Genomic DNA, 12,995 nt, shown 5'->3' on the forward strand with positions numbered 1-12,995 from the left:
AGGTACAATCCACAATCCAAGGTGTGTCCGGATCGAAACTGAGTGTGTCTGAAATTGTAGTTCTTCCAATCATAATTGGAAAGCGTAAATATTCGCACCCATTTAGAATAGTAGATTCAACTAATGTCCCTCCCCTTTTAGGAAATGACTTTTTACGAACGCAGAGGTGCGAAATGTCGTTGAAAGACAACACAATAACTCTTTGTCATTTAGGACGTACTCCAAATTATAGTATTTTAAGATCAAAGTACAAAACTCACCAGGTGTCGCATGACATATTTACCCAAATTGAGAATGTAAATGTGTATGAGGGAAAAGCTACCCTTTCAAACACAGTTCAGTTAAGTCCACGAACAGAAACTTATATCAATTTGAACATCACCACTACGACACCTAACACCCCTAAGCCTGTACTTTTTACCCCATCTGCGTCCCTTATGGCCCAGCATCCAGTAGTCCTTCCCAATGATACAGTAAACACTCAGTCACCTGTAATTCCCAGAGACAACCCTATAGAAAAGACTAATCTTGACAAGAAAGATGATGATGATGACTTATTTTTTCATCAAGTATTTCATGCACAAGCAGCAGATTTTGATATTAGTTCAGAACAACGTAAAGACCCCTATTTCAGAGACATTATTGACTTATTAGAAAACAAAGACAAAGCTAGTGACCCTAAACTAGAAAAGCTTTCATATTCTTATGTACTCAAAAATGGAGTCTTATACAGGACTAATAAAATCAAAACTGGTAATAGGGATAGACTTTGTATTCCTCATGCATTAAGAAATCAAGTTTTCGATCTTATTCATGCACACAAAATGAATGGAAGTCACCAAGGTGCACAAAAGACATATAATTTAATGCTTATGCGTTACTTTTTCCCTAATATGAAGAAATTTGTGTACGATAAGGTTCGACATTGCATCCCTTGTCAGATTTCAAAGAAACCACAAGGTTCTAAGCCGCATACGCTGCAAACATTTCAACCAGCCCAAATTCCTTTCCAACGAATTCATATTGACGTATGTGGTCCTTTAGTCTCTTCAAAAACGCACAAATACAAATATTTCCTATCAGTAGTCGATAGTTGTACAAGGTACGTAATTACAGCTCCTTTGGCTAATCACGATGCACAAAACATAGCAACAGCCCTAGTTGAGAAAGTCTTTTTAGTCCATGGCATCCCGGAAACGATCTATTTAGATCGTTCCACACCCAATTCAAGTTTACTCTTACGAGAGTTAGCTAATATTACAGGCGTACAACTAAAATATGTAGATACTTGTGCCCATTTCACGAATGGATTAGTTGAGAGTTCATTTAGTTACTTAAAGAAAGTTATGAGAGTCTTTGTGTTAGAAAAGAAAGCTTCATGGTGTGACTATTTAGCTAGCGCAGCGTTCAGCCACAACGTTACAATCCATTCTGGATCCCTCCAGAGCCCGTATTTTACTTTATTTGGCTACAACCCAAGGATCTTAGCTGACGCAGTCCTTCCTTCGAACCCCGACAATGTTTCCCAGACGAACGCACAGAGACTTGAACTCCTGACCTCCATACGTAAGACAGCACATGACAACCTGCATAATCGTTACGAACAGCAGAAAAAGTACGTAGACCGCACTTCTAGGAAAATGCAGTACTCACCAGGACAACATGTATGGATTCTAGATGCCACTCCAACTCCAGGCGTGTCAAAAGCCTTTGCGTCCTCTTATAAGTACAAAGGAACTATTCTTCGCAAAGTTAATGAGAATTCCTACGAAGTAACTTACATCGCCGGCAGGAATAAACAAAAGACTGACACTATTACTATTTCTAGACTCAAAGCCCGCTACGACTAGTGCCATGATAACCCCACTAACATTCATTAACACGCCACTCCGTTGCCACTCGCTTTAGCCTCCTCGCTCCTCGTTGCGTACATGCTAGCATCCCCTGATCCAGCATTTTCTCACGCTCATCGACTCCCCTCCCCCCTCTTTCCACTTCCAGTGCTCGCACTGTATTTCTGCGTTAGAACGAACTCATTTTTATTTTTTAATACAACATGGTCATTTTTATTTTTAACAAGATCAGGATTACAGAATGCTATCTCAATCGTCGGAACATTTATAATACATCTCTTGCCTAATAATTAATTTTTTTTACAGATATTTTAATGTTATTTTATAATTTGCGATTCAACGCATAGTAATAGTCAGAACATATCACTTAGCTGATTTGACTAATAAGTACTTAGTGTGTTTATGATTCTAACTAGCAAATATTTTTTTCCCCATTTGCTGGTACATATACGCTCAAATGAAGAAAAAAGTACAAAGAAATAAAGAACGAATGAACTAAGATAGAACAAGATCAATGATTTAAAGAACAAATGAACTGCGTAGAACTTGCTTGAACAATTGGCTTTTTGGCCATAGCAATTTTTTTTATTTACTCTTATGTGTAACGCGAACTGCTTCTTTGAAAGCTGCAATGCACTAAATATGTTAATAAAGCATATAATAAAATAGGCAAATGTTCCCACTCTCTCCTTTAATTTTATAGTTCAAATATTGATAGCATACAACATGGTATAGCTCATATCCCATGAAATTACAACCTACTCTATTTTTCAATGAATTATTACACAAACATATTACTTACTCTTTTTCACTTCTTTTTCAATTTTTTTTATTAGCAGCGAATCGAAGGCGCTTAAACCTTTGTCCACAAGACACGTAAAATTCTTGCAATTGCTTTTATAAACGACATTTACACATATTACAGAAGGAAATGTCTCGTAAACACTTAGTTCGTTCTATTATCGCTGAATTCCCCTTTCTTTTCTCATTTCATTCCCGGCTAAGCCGACTATTCTAACTACCCCCCCCCCGTTGCCCCCCGGCGAACTTTCCTTACAACATGGAATTATTCCACCTATTCCCCCCCCATTCCCCCCCCGGCGAACTTCCCTCATGTAAACCTGTTAATCATAAACAGGCCCCCTTAAAAACTCTACATCATATAAGTAATAACGCCCCTTCGCCGTCATTCAAATTAGACATTACCTCCCCTCCCCCCCAAAATAATTCGCCAGTTTTAACTGAAAGTCCCTTTTCAATCGATTTTATAACCCGTCATCATTTATTGTAACTCTGCTCCACTACCTTTTGCTTTTTCCTGATTTTTCCCTTTTTGCGCTTGTTTCATTTTCTCATCGCCACGGATGCTACCGGACCCATGACGACCAACGGCTTGTACCATCGAGCGACAGACCTAGGCTCATCGCAGAGACCGACAACGATTTTGTGGAATTCCAGCACCAAAGGACCCGTTCCCGTCTGGACCCCATGGCTGATTTTTCCATCTCCCACGCCGCGACCCAGATGTGGAGCGCTTTACCCAGGACGTTTCTTGCCCCGAAGCGCCATCGAAAATTTGACTTCCAGAAGGCCCCTCCCACTGAGTGCATCCTGCTCTTGTTTCCTGACGTCATATGATGCATATGTTATTTTTCATCGGCTAAAAGTGTTCCGGTGCTCAGCTACTTCAACTACCGTAAGGCACACGCTATTAGTACGCACGCATGTCCATTACAGTGCCAAAGTTTGTGCCCATGGGTACTGCCCATACTGGATTAGAGATACGTCTCTTTCTTTTGTGTTTTTTTTATCGTCAGCTGCACAGAACGTCCAGCCTATGGCGGCATGCAGTTTACAGAGTTGCCCTAGGTAACATACCTCAAGGCTCCGCCCAGCATCGTGTATGTTCCGCCGAGTGTACTTTGAACTCAGCAAACAGTAAATACAACCGCTTGCGGTTCCCGGCGTTTCTTCACACTGTGCTGACATGTGTTTTTTTATTATTATTATTGTGCTGTCATCACTCTATCAAAACTAGTTCAGTGTCACACTTATGTAATTATTTTTATCCATGCCTCAAGACTTAGTTAATTGTGCTCGTACTTTTTGAGTTTATAAGAGGCTATGACCTACAATTTAATTTTTTATTATAATTCTACGTGTTTTTATATTTTTCTTCTCAACGGTGTTTGGTGCCACGATATGATATGACTATTCTGGTGATTTCAATTTTTTTTTATGGTGATGTGATTCTTCTAGTGATTGGTTTACTGTATTGGTTTTCTACGAGTTTTGATATGTTAATAAATCATAATTTTTAAATATAACCTACTCCGGACGAGGTAGTCGACCATCATAGAGTGGTTCGATTATTTCAACAAGGGGAATGTAGAGATATGGAGACTATTAGACCGAGAAAACCTCGTCATGTTAATATTCACACTTGTTCATTTCCTGAACTTGTCCGACCAGCGAGTGATCCCAAGAATGCGCTAGCTTGTAACTTCCGTAAAACAAGGAACTTGAAAGGCAAACGCGTGGATCTAAACAGGATCTACCGCGTTTGAAAGGTTTAACAACCTTTCGACGCCGAGAATGATAAAAGCAAGCTCCTACCCGAAGCTCGCTCTCTTTTGATTCTGACACTCATCGACGCTACATGGATAGCTAGTCCGATGACTTTACAACACGTTACACTGCTAACTACGACGATGGAACACGGAGTTACCGCTGCCTAGCATGCTACAAGGCGCAAGGGATCGCTTGGCTTGGTGAACTGAGGATCGCTGGATAGAACCTTGGAACTGTCACGATTCGGTCTGCGAGAAGCATTAGGACAAGACATCACACACATCTACCAGGTATGAACAAGCGTGAATAATCTTTTACACCAACTTTCCATATCTCTACCCTCCTACGGAGCAGGTTCAGCCATCAGATATTATTAAGCTCTACCTAAATGTTTAAATGAAACTTCCCTGTGACCTCTCAGAGCCCAGGAAACGGGCTTACAACATTATAGAAAATAAAAACACATGTTGTTAGGTAATTTTGAACTTTATAATTTTCAGATATCTTCGAAAAATGGAAACTGGAAGTACTACTAATTTTGAGAGGGTTATTGAAATAAGCACCCAAGAGGTGTTGAATAAAATCAGAAATGAAATCGGAGAATTTAGTCAAAGTAGCTGTATATCCACCCAGGGTGTGCTCAATGATTTGGATTTGGCCTTGGGTACAGCTGGGGGAAATAATTCGATTGACAACATAGACAAATCCGTAAACATTGATACTCAGGATATTTTTGTTGCTGTTGCCAATGAATTGGGGGAAGACATTGCTAATAAATCAACTGGGGTTGATTATTCACAAAAGCATAATAAGCACAAACAAAATGTCTCTTCTACTGTTTACAGTTATGGTAGTTATAGTGACTACATCCAATCTACGCCCTCCACCTCAATGGAAAATACAGGCACTGCTAATTTTGAAAGGGGTATTGAAATAAGCACCCAAGAGGTTTTGAATACAATCAGAAATGAAATTGGTGAATATAGTCAAAATAGCTGTATATCCACTCAGGGTATGCTCAGTGATCTGGATTTGGCCTTGGGTACAGATGGAGCAAATAAATCGATTGACAACATAGACAAATCTGTAAACATTGATACTCAGGATATTTTTGTTGCTATTGCCAATGAATTGGGGGAAAATAATGCTAATAAATCAACGGGGGTTGATTATTCACAAGAGCATAATAAGCACAAACAAAATGTCTCTTCTACTGTTCATAGTACTGTTCATGACCTCAACCAATCTACCCCCTCTACCTCTACTGCTATTAACAGCAATCAATCCAGACCCTCTGTCTCTATTTCTAGTGAGACCAACCAACATGTTGAAATGTTTCCTAACAAGTATAACAACCAGGATACAGGGATATTTGGGTGCATTGGAACAACCGATGAAAAATGTGGAGATATTTTCCACTTAGAATCTGTTTTAGAGACTAGAGAATTGGAGCAATGTACAAATCATATTTCGCCAGCGTTATACCAAATGGTTCTTCGGGATTGTATTCAGGAAGCGGAAGTGTGCAGACAGGTAGGCGGTGGCGATGATGCAGTGTTACATCATGTTGAAGTTATAGAAGAGACAAAAAGGCGTTACCAAAGATTCAATATGGAAGGACGAATGGTGCGTGCTGGGTTGCGGGGGGCACCACACAATGAGAATCCCGTGATATGGGTTCAGGAGGGATTGCAAGAACTGATCCAATATGTTCTACATGATGTGGCGGAGCATGACCAAGTTGGTATTACTATCAGAAATGAAGATCACCCTGATCGCCCTTTTTGGTTATCTTTTCGGGAAGCACAGGCGATAAATATGGAGATATTGTGGGCAGCATTGGAAAAAGTATTGCAGAGCAATACAACATTTCTTTCTGACAACAATTTCTATGTATATGTCCATCATGTCCAAATGCCACGAGGGGGAGGACGTGTTCGCCAAAATGCAATGAATGGGGAACAATTCTGTAAACTAAAAAAAGGAATTATAACTATTAAAAATTCCGATAGCAGGTGTTTGGCTTATGCGTTGGTTGTGGCAAGAGGTATTAATGTTTACAAAAATGAACCTAAAAAACGTTATCAGTATGTTAGACAACATAAATGTGTTATGGAAGAAGAAGTGGATAAACTGTGCAGAGAAGCTGGGGAAAATTTGAATGGTGGTGGAGGAACTACCGAAATTCAAAAATTTCAGGACTATTTATCTGATTTCAAGATTACCGTATATAATGGATTTTCCGGGAGTGATGTGATATATGAAGGTCCTTTATTACCTAGGCGCGAAACTTTAAATTTGGTGTACATAAACAACCATTTTAATGTTATAACATCTCTTACAGCTGCATTCTCCGCTAATTTCTATTGTGAAACTTGCCATAAAAAATATGATCATGTTTCTAAACATCTAGGATCCTGTACAGCTGTTTGTTCACAATGCCAAGAAAAACCCAAATGTACTGTTTCAGAAACCAAAATAAAGTGCACTGATTGTAACAGATTTTTCTATGGTCAAAAATGTTACAATAATCATAAAACATGTTACAATAGAAAAAACTCTCTTTGTCAGACAGTAAAATGTTGTGTAAAATGCCTGAAAGCGTATGCTATCCGTGCAAACAGAAATCCTCATATATGTGGGGAGAAATTCTGTGTCAGCTGTAAAAATATGGTACCATCTGAACATCTATGTCACATCCAAAAAATGTATAGCAAACAAATATCTTCTCTTATATCAAAAAAAGCAATGCTTGTTTTTTACGATATTGAATCGAGGCAGGACACAAAACTAGAAGGCACTGAAAACAATTTTCTGCATATTCCAAATCTTTTGGTGTGCCAAAATGTATGCTATAATTGCATTGAGAACAAAGATATGTCTCAATGGTGCAGTGTATGCGGGAAAAAACAGCACATTTTTGATAGTACAGAACCTGTTTACAATTTTCTGCAATTTGTTTCAGCTCACCGCACCAAAATTAACAATATTGTGTGTATTGCACACAATAGTAGAGGGTATGATTCGCACTTTGTACTGCAAACTATGATCGAAAAAATTAAATGGACACCGTCTGTTATCATGAATGGAGCCAAAATATTATCTTTAAAGATGCACAATATCCATTTCATAGATTCTCTCAACTTTATTCCAATGGCGCTCAACAAATTACCGAAAGCATTTGATCTCCCAATGTCCAAAGGGTATTTTCCTCATTTTTTTAATACTTTGAAAAATAAAGAATATGTCGGATGTATCCCTGGTACTGAATTTTACGCTGTTGATTCTATGATGGAGAATCAGAGAACCAGTTTTTTGGAATGGCATAGTGAACAACAGAAAACAGGGGTAGTTTTCGATATGCAGAAGGAGTTGAGAAAATACTGTGTAGAAGATGTTAATGTACTACGTGCTGCCTGTTTGAAATTCATGACCACTTTTGAAAAAGAAACAACAGTGAACCCATTATTGGAAGCCATCACCATCGCTTCAGCTTGTAATAAAGTATTCCGTAAAATATTTTTGGAAGCAGAACATATAGGAATTATTCCTAAAAACGGATAAAGATGTTGTGATATTCAGTCTATAGAGGCTATTCAATGGTTGGTATGGGAGGGAAAAAAAACATAAAATCGAAATCCAACATGCAGCCAGAGGACCAGAAGTAAAAGTTGGAGGAAATTTGAAAGTAGATGGATATTTTAAAGATCAAAAGGGGCAAGAGCATGTATTTGAATATCAAGGATGCAGAACACATGGTTGTGTCAAATGTTTCCCTACTTCACGTACAGAACCTCTTCATGATGACCCATATGATACTTTGTCTTTTCGGTATGAAAGAACAGAAAATAAAATTACCAGATTAAAAGCACTTAACTACATTGTCCATGAGATGTGGGGGTGCGAATTTCACCAGCAGTTGAGAAATAACAAAACCATGAAACATTATGTTGAAAAACATCCGTTATCAATTAAAGCTCCCATAATTCCCCGGGAGGCGTTTTATGGTGGTAGAACTAATGCTACCAAACTACATTACACTGTGAAAGAAAATGAAACAATTCAATATAAGGATGTATGTAGCCTGTACCCTTATTGTTGCAAAGTTAAAAAAATTTCCAGTTGGCCATCCGGTGAAAATTTATGTGGGGGAAGAATGCCCCGATATTTATTCATTTGAAAGGCTTGTCAAAGCAACAATACCGAGAGATCTGTACCATCCTGTGTTACCATATCGAACCAATTCAAAATTAACTTTCCCTCTATGTAGAACTTGTGCCGATGAAATAAACCAGGCGGAATGTAACCATACTGCTAGGGAAAGAGCTATAACTGGAACATGGGTTGTGGATGAAGTTCAGAAGGCAGTTCAAAAGAAATACAAAATTTTAGAATTACATGAGGTATGGGAATATAATGTTGAACAATATGATCCTGCAAAAAAATCAGGTGGTGTTTTTGCAGAGTACATCAATACATTTCTCAAAGCAAAAGTTGAAGCAAGCGGCTGGCCATTATGGTGTATTGATGAAGAATCCAAAGAAAAATACATAGCTGACTATTTTGAAAAGGAGGGTGTGTTGTTGGATGAAAACAGAATATGTGCTAATCTTGGATTAATAAGCTTAGCAAAACTTATGCTGAATTCATTTTGGGGTAAATTTGGACAGAGAGAAAACCCTGGTCAAGTTAGTATTATCAACAATCCTAAGGATTTTTTCGATAAACTAGAAAATCCCAATGTTGAAGTACATCAAGTTATACCTATAAATGAAGATATGTTGATAGTTCACTGGCAAAATCTCGAAGAATCTGCAGTTCCATTATCGACTGTAAATGTAGTTATTGCAGCATACACTACAACCCATGCACGATTAGAGCTTTATGAATATTTGGATACATTAGGCGAAAATGTATTGTACTATGATACCGATAGTGTTATTTATATTCAAAGGCCAGGTGATGTTGATCTGCCTGTTGGAGACTACCTAGGGGAGTTGACAAATGAACTAGAACTCTATGGGAAAAATGCTTATATCAGAGCATTTTCATCCAGTGGGCCGAAAAGTTATGCATTTGAGGTAGTAAATCCAGACAATACTAATGTTACTACTGTTTGCAAGGTGAAAGGCATATGTCTAAACCATAAAAACAGCAGCACAATCAATTTCGAATCACTCACCAATGCTATTCTCAACAACACCTCCTCTTTAACTTTACTCAACCCGAACAAAATCGTACGCACAAAAACACATTCCGTTGTTAGTAAGCCGGAAATAAGGGTTTTTCAGGTGGTATATACCAAAAGAAAAAGATGTGCATCAAGTTTCGAGACTTTACCATATGGATTCAAAAAACAGAAAACAGAATGAGTTAATTTTGTAATGCAGTGGAATATATTTTTATTAGATTAAGTTAATGCTATCCTTAGTAATAGTATATCTATGATTTGGTCAACATACAAACTGGATACCAAAAGAAATCTCATATTATATGCAAATGTTAAAGCTTTTCCTTACCAAATCTGTTACTTAGTAAAAAAAAAGTGAAAACCATTCATTTGAAACCATTTGCTGTCATTGAAATATAATTATGCAGCCGCTATAATTTTTTGCTTATTATCAGTGCAAATCTGATATTATGTTGTGCACTTTAATGATGGAGTGAGTGACTAGTTGACAAGTTGGTTCTTCGGTGCAACGTTGTATGGTACAAACGGCTTTGTGCCCCTCTCCAACTTAAAAAAAAGAGGCCCCCACAGATGGTAGCCACGTTGATGCCGTTGTGGGGCTTTCTACAAAAAGCTACCTGTACCAACCCCAAAAACTTATTTTGAGATGGCGAGTAAAAAATTTCCATGCCTGTTGACCTTTAGTTTCCTCAACACACATACCCAGTTGTAATCGAACCCTCGACCCCCCTTGGTTTCAAAACACATCTCTTTGTGCATAATGGCTAATCGAGACTGGTAACGCATTTTTTAAAAAAAATCGATACTATTATTTATTTTTGGTTTTAAAACATAGCATATATTAGTGGTAAAGTCTTTGCATTGTAATCAAAGGTTCCAGGTTCGATATTCGTTGAAACAGCTTTATGCATTACGGTTAATCGGGACTGCGTTAAAAACGCCAACATTAGACCCTAGTGAAACTCGAACCCTCGACCCCCCTTGGTTGCAAAACTCCAAAAATCACCCCATTTTCTATTTGTGTATCAAAAATAATCGGGAATAGTAACTCACTTTTTAAACAAATCAATGTTATTCTGCAAATTTGCCAGCATTGGAACCCAAAACCTTTTGAATACTAAACAACAATATCAGCTATTTTGTTTTGCTTTTTGAATATCTGTTCGTGCTAATCGGGACTGATAACACACTTCTTTTTATTTAAACAGAAAATCATTATTAGGCACTTTGACAACAATTTCTATGTATATCTCCAACATGTCCAAATGCCACAAAGGGGGAGGACGTGTTCGCCGAAATGCAATAAATGGGAACTAATTCTATAAACTAAAAAAAAAAATATAACTAGGAACTCGAACCTGGAACCTTTCGAATACTAAAAACCAGTCACAGCCATTTTGTTTTGATTTTTAATATCTGTTCCTGCATAAATACTAATGGGGACTCAACACACTTTTTTTTTATTTTAAAAACAACATCATTATCAGCCAATTTGACATTGTGAATCGAACCCGGGACCTTTTCATTACAGCATAAACATCCTATTTCCAATTAGTTCATTTTCTCTTTGTGCACAAAAAAGCTAATCGGAACTTTTAAACAAATACAATTGAATATCCAATTTTCACCAACATTGGGAATCGAACCCTCAACCACTTGGTTAAAACATCTCGCGGAATAAAAAACACCCCGCGCCGCCCCGCCCCACGCCGCGCCGCGACAAAACAATTGGCCTCATTTAACTACCTAGAAAATCGACCCCGCGACCTCTTCATTACCAGGCGACAACAATAACCACTAACCCAAGGCCGCCATATTGATTTTATTCAAACACTATTTATGCACAGATGGACTAATCGGGGACCTATAATGGCGGGACTAAACAATTGGCCTAATTTAACTACCTAGAGAATCGAACCCGCGACCTCTTCATTGCCAGGTGACAACATTAACCACTAACCCAACTCGATTTTCGAACTCAACCATTTTGTTGCCTTTATTTACACACAGGCTAATCGAGACCATTCAATATTGACATCGTCGCCTTGTAATCAAGGTGTCCCAGGTTCGATACTCGGTGGAGGCACATAGTGGTCCGAATCACCACTTTTCAACTGTAGCTCCAATCCTGATTAGTTTTGCCGTGCATAAAACGCACTTAAAAAAACTAACTCAATCTATCAATCAATCAATATTGACTCTACCAGGAATCGAACCCTCGACGCCTCTTGTTTTACAGAGCAATAACCTTAGCCGCTAAGCTTTCGGGGGGTACAGCACCTTCGGCGCCATCTTTAAATCATTTCTTCATGTCTTTCCATCGTACGCAATGGTTGCGCGCGCATTTCCTCCACACACACACACACACACACACACACACACACAAACATATGCACGTGTTAGGTTAGCATACATCAAGAAACAACGTGACAAATCCATTGACCCCCTCCCCCCACCGCTTCCGATGTCTTCAACGTGATCAGGCACGTTCTGCTGACTCAACAATAAAACCGCTCGTGGCCCGCTACGACCGGATGTAACATAACATCAGTCGCATCAAATTTTTGCTGACGCGTAGGAACGAAGTGCTGCCTCTCTACTAACACTCGAGATTATTTCCTTATTAATTAAATAATTATTTTTTTGTAATTATAATTTCCAATTAAGTCTCACGGATAAAGTTAGCACTTTTGTGTATTTAATACGCTACCGAGTCTTCTATTCCCCAAACAGAATTCTTGCATTACGTTGAGAAATATTCTCAATTCTTTATCAGACACTGGAACACATACACAAATTTACATTACAACTAAAATTTATGAAAGCAATGGCATTTATTAATAACTGCTAACTACAATCCCTGGTATTGTGCAGCAAATTATACATACATAATTCATCATTCACATCAACAACATTTGCTAACATTAGGGTGGATTTGTTATCTTTGCCTATAAACATTATTGAATTTTAAATCAATGTACAAGTGAGTTTATAGTTTACATATTACTACATTTCCTTTCTTGTTATGAGCTTCACCACATCAGTACCGTACATATATCTTATTTCCTTCCTTAGAGTCTAATAAAGAGTATTAAAGGATTACGAGGTTAATGTAATTTCACGGACGAGGTTAATGTAATTTCACGGAAAGTGATTCTGATATCTACAAAATCCTTTTGTACTTCATTCTATAAATTATTTCTGTAAAGTGATTTAAAGCAGTGATTTCTTCCCAAAAAATCATCTGATTGAAATCTGGATTTAAATCAATCCACCTTGGCTGATACCACAAGTATAGTATTACAGTAATTTATGGATAATTTTGAAAGTGATGTATACGAATGATAATTTGGTTAACAAATTTTACACACCTACTAAAA

This window comes from Lepisma saccharinum, chromosome 12, assembly GCF_977018435.1.
Source record: "Lepisma saccharinum chromosome 12, izLepSacc3.1, whole genome shotgun sequence".
NCBI lineage: Eukaryota > Metazoa > Arthropoda > Insecta > Zygentoma > Lepismatidae > Lepisma > Lepisma saccharinum.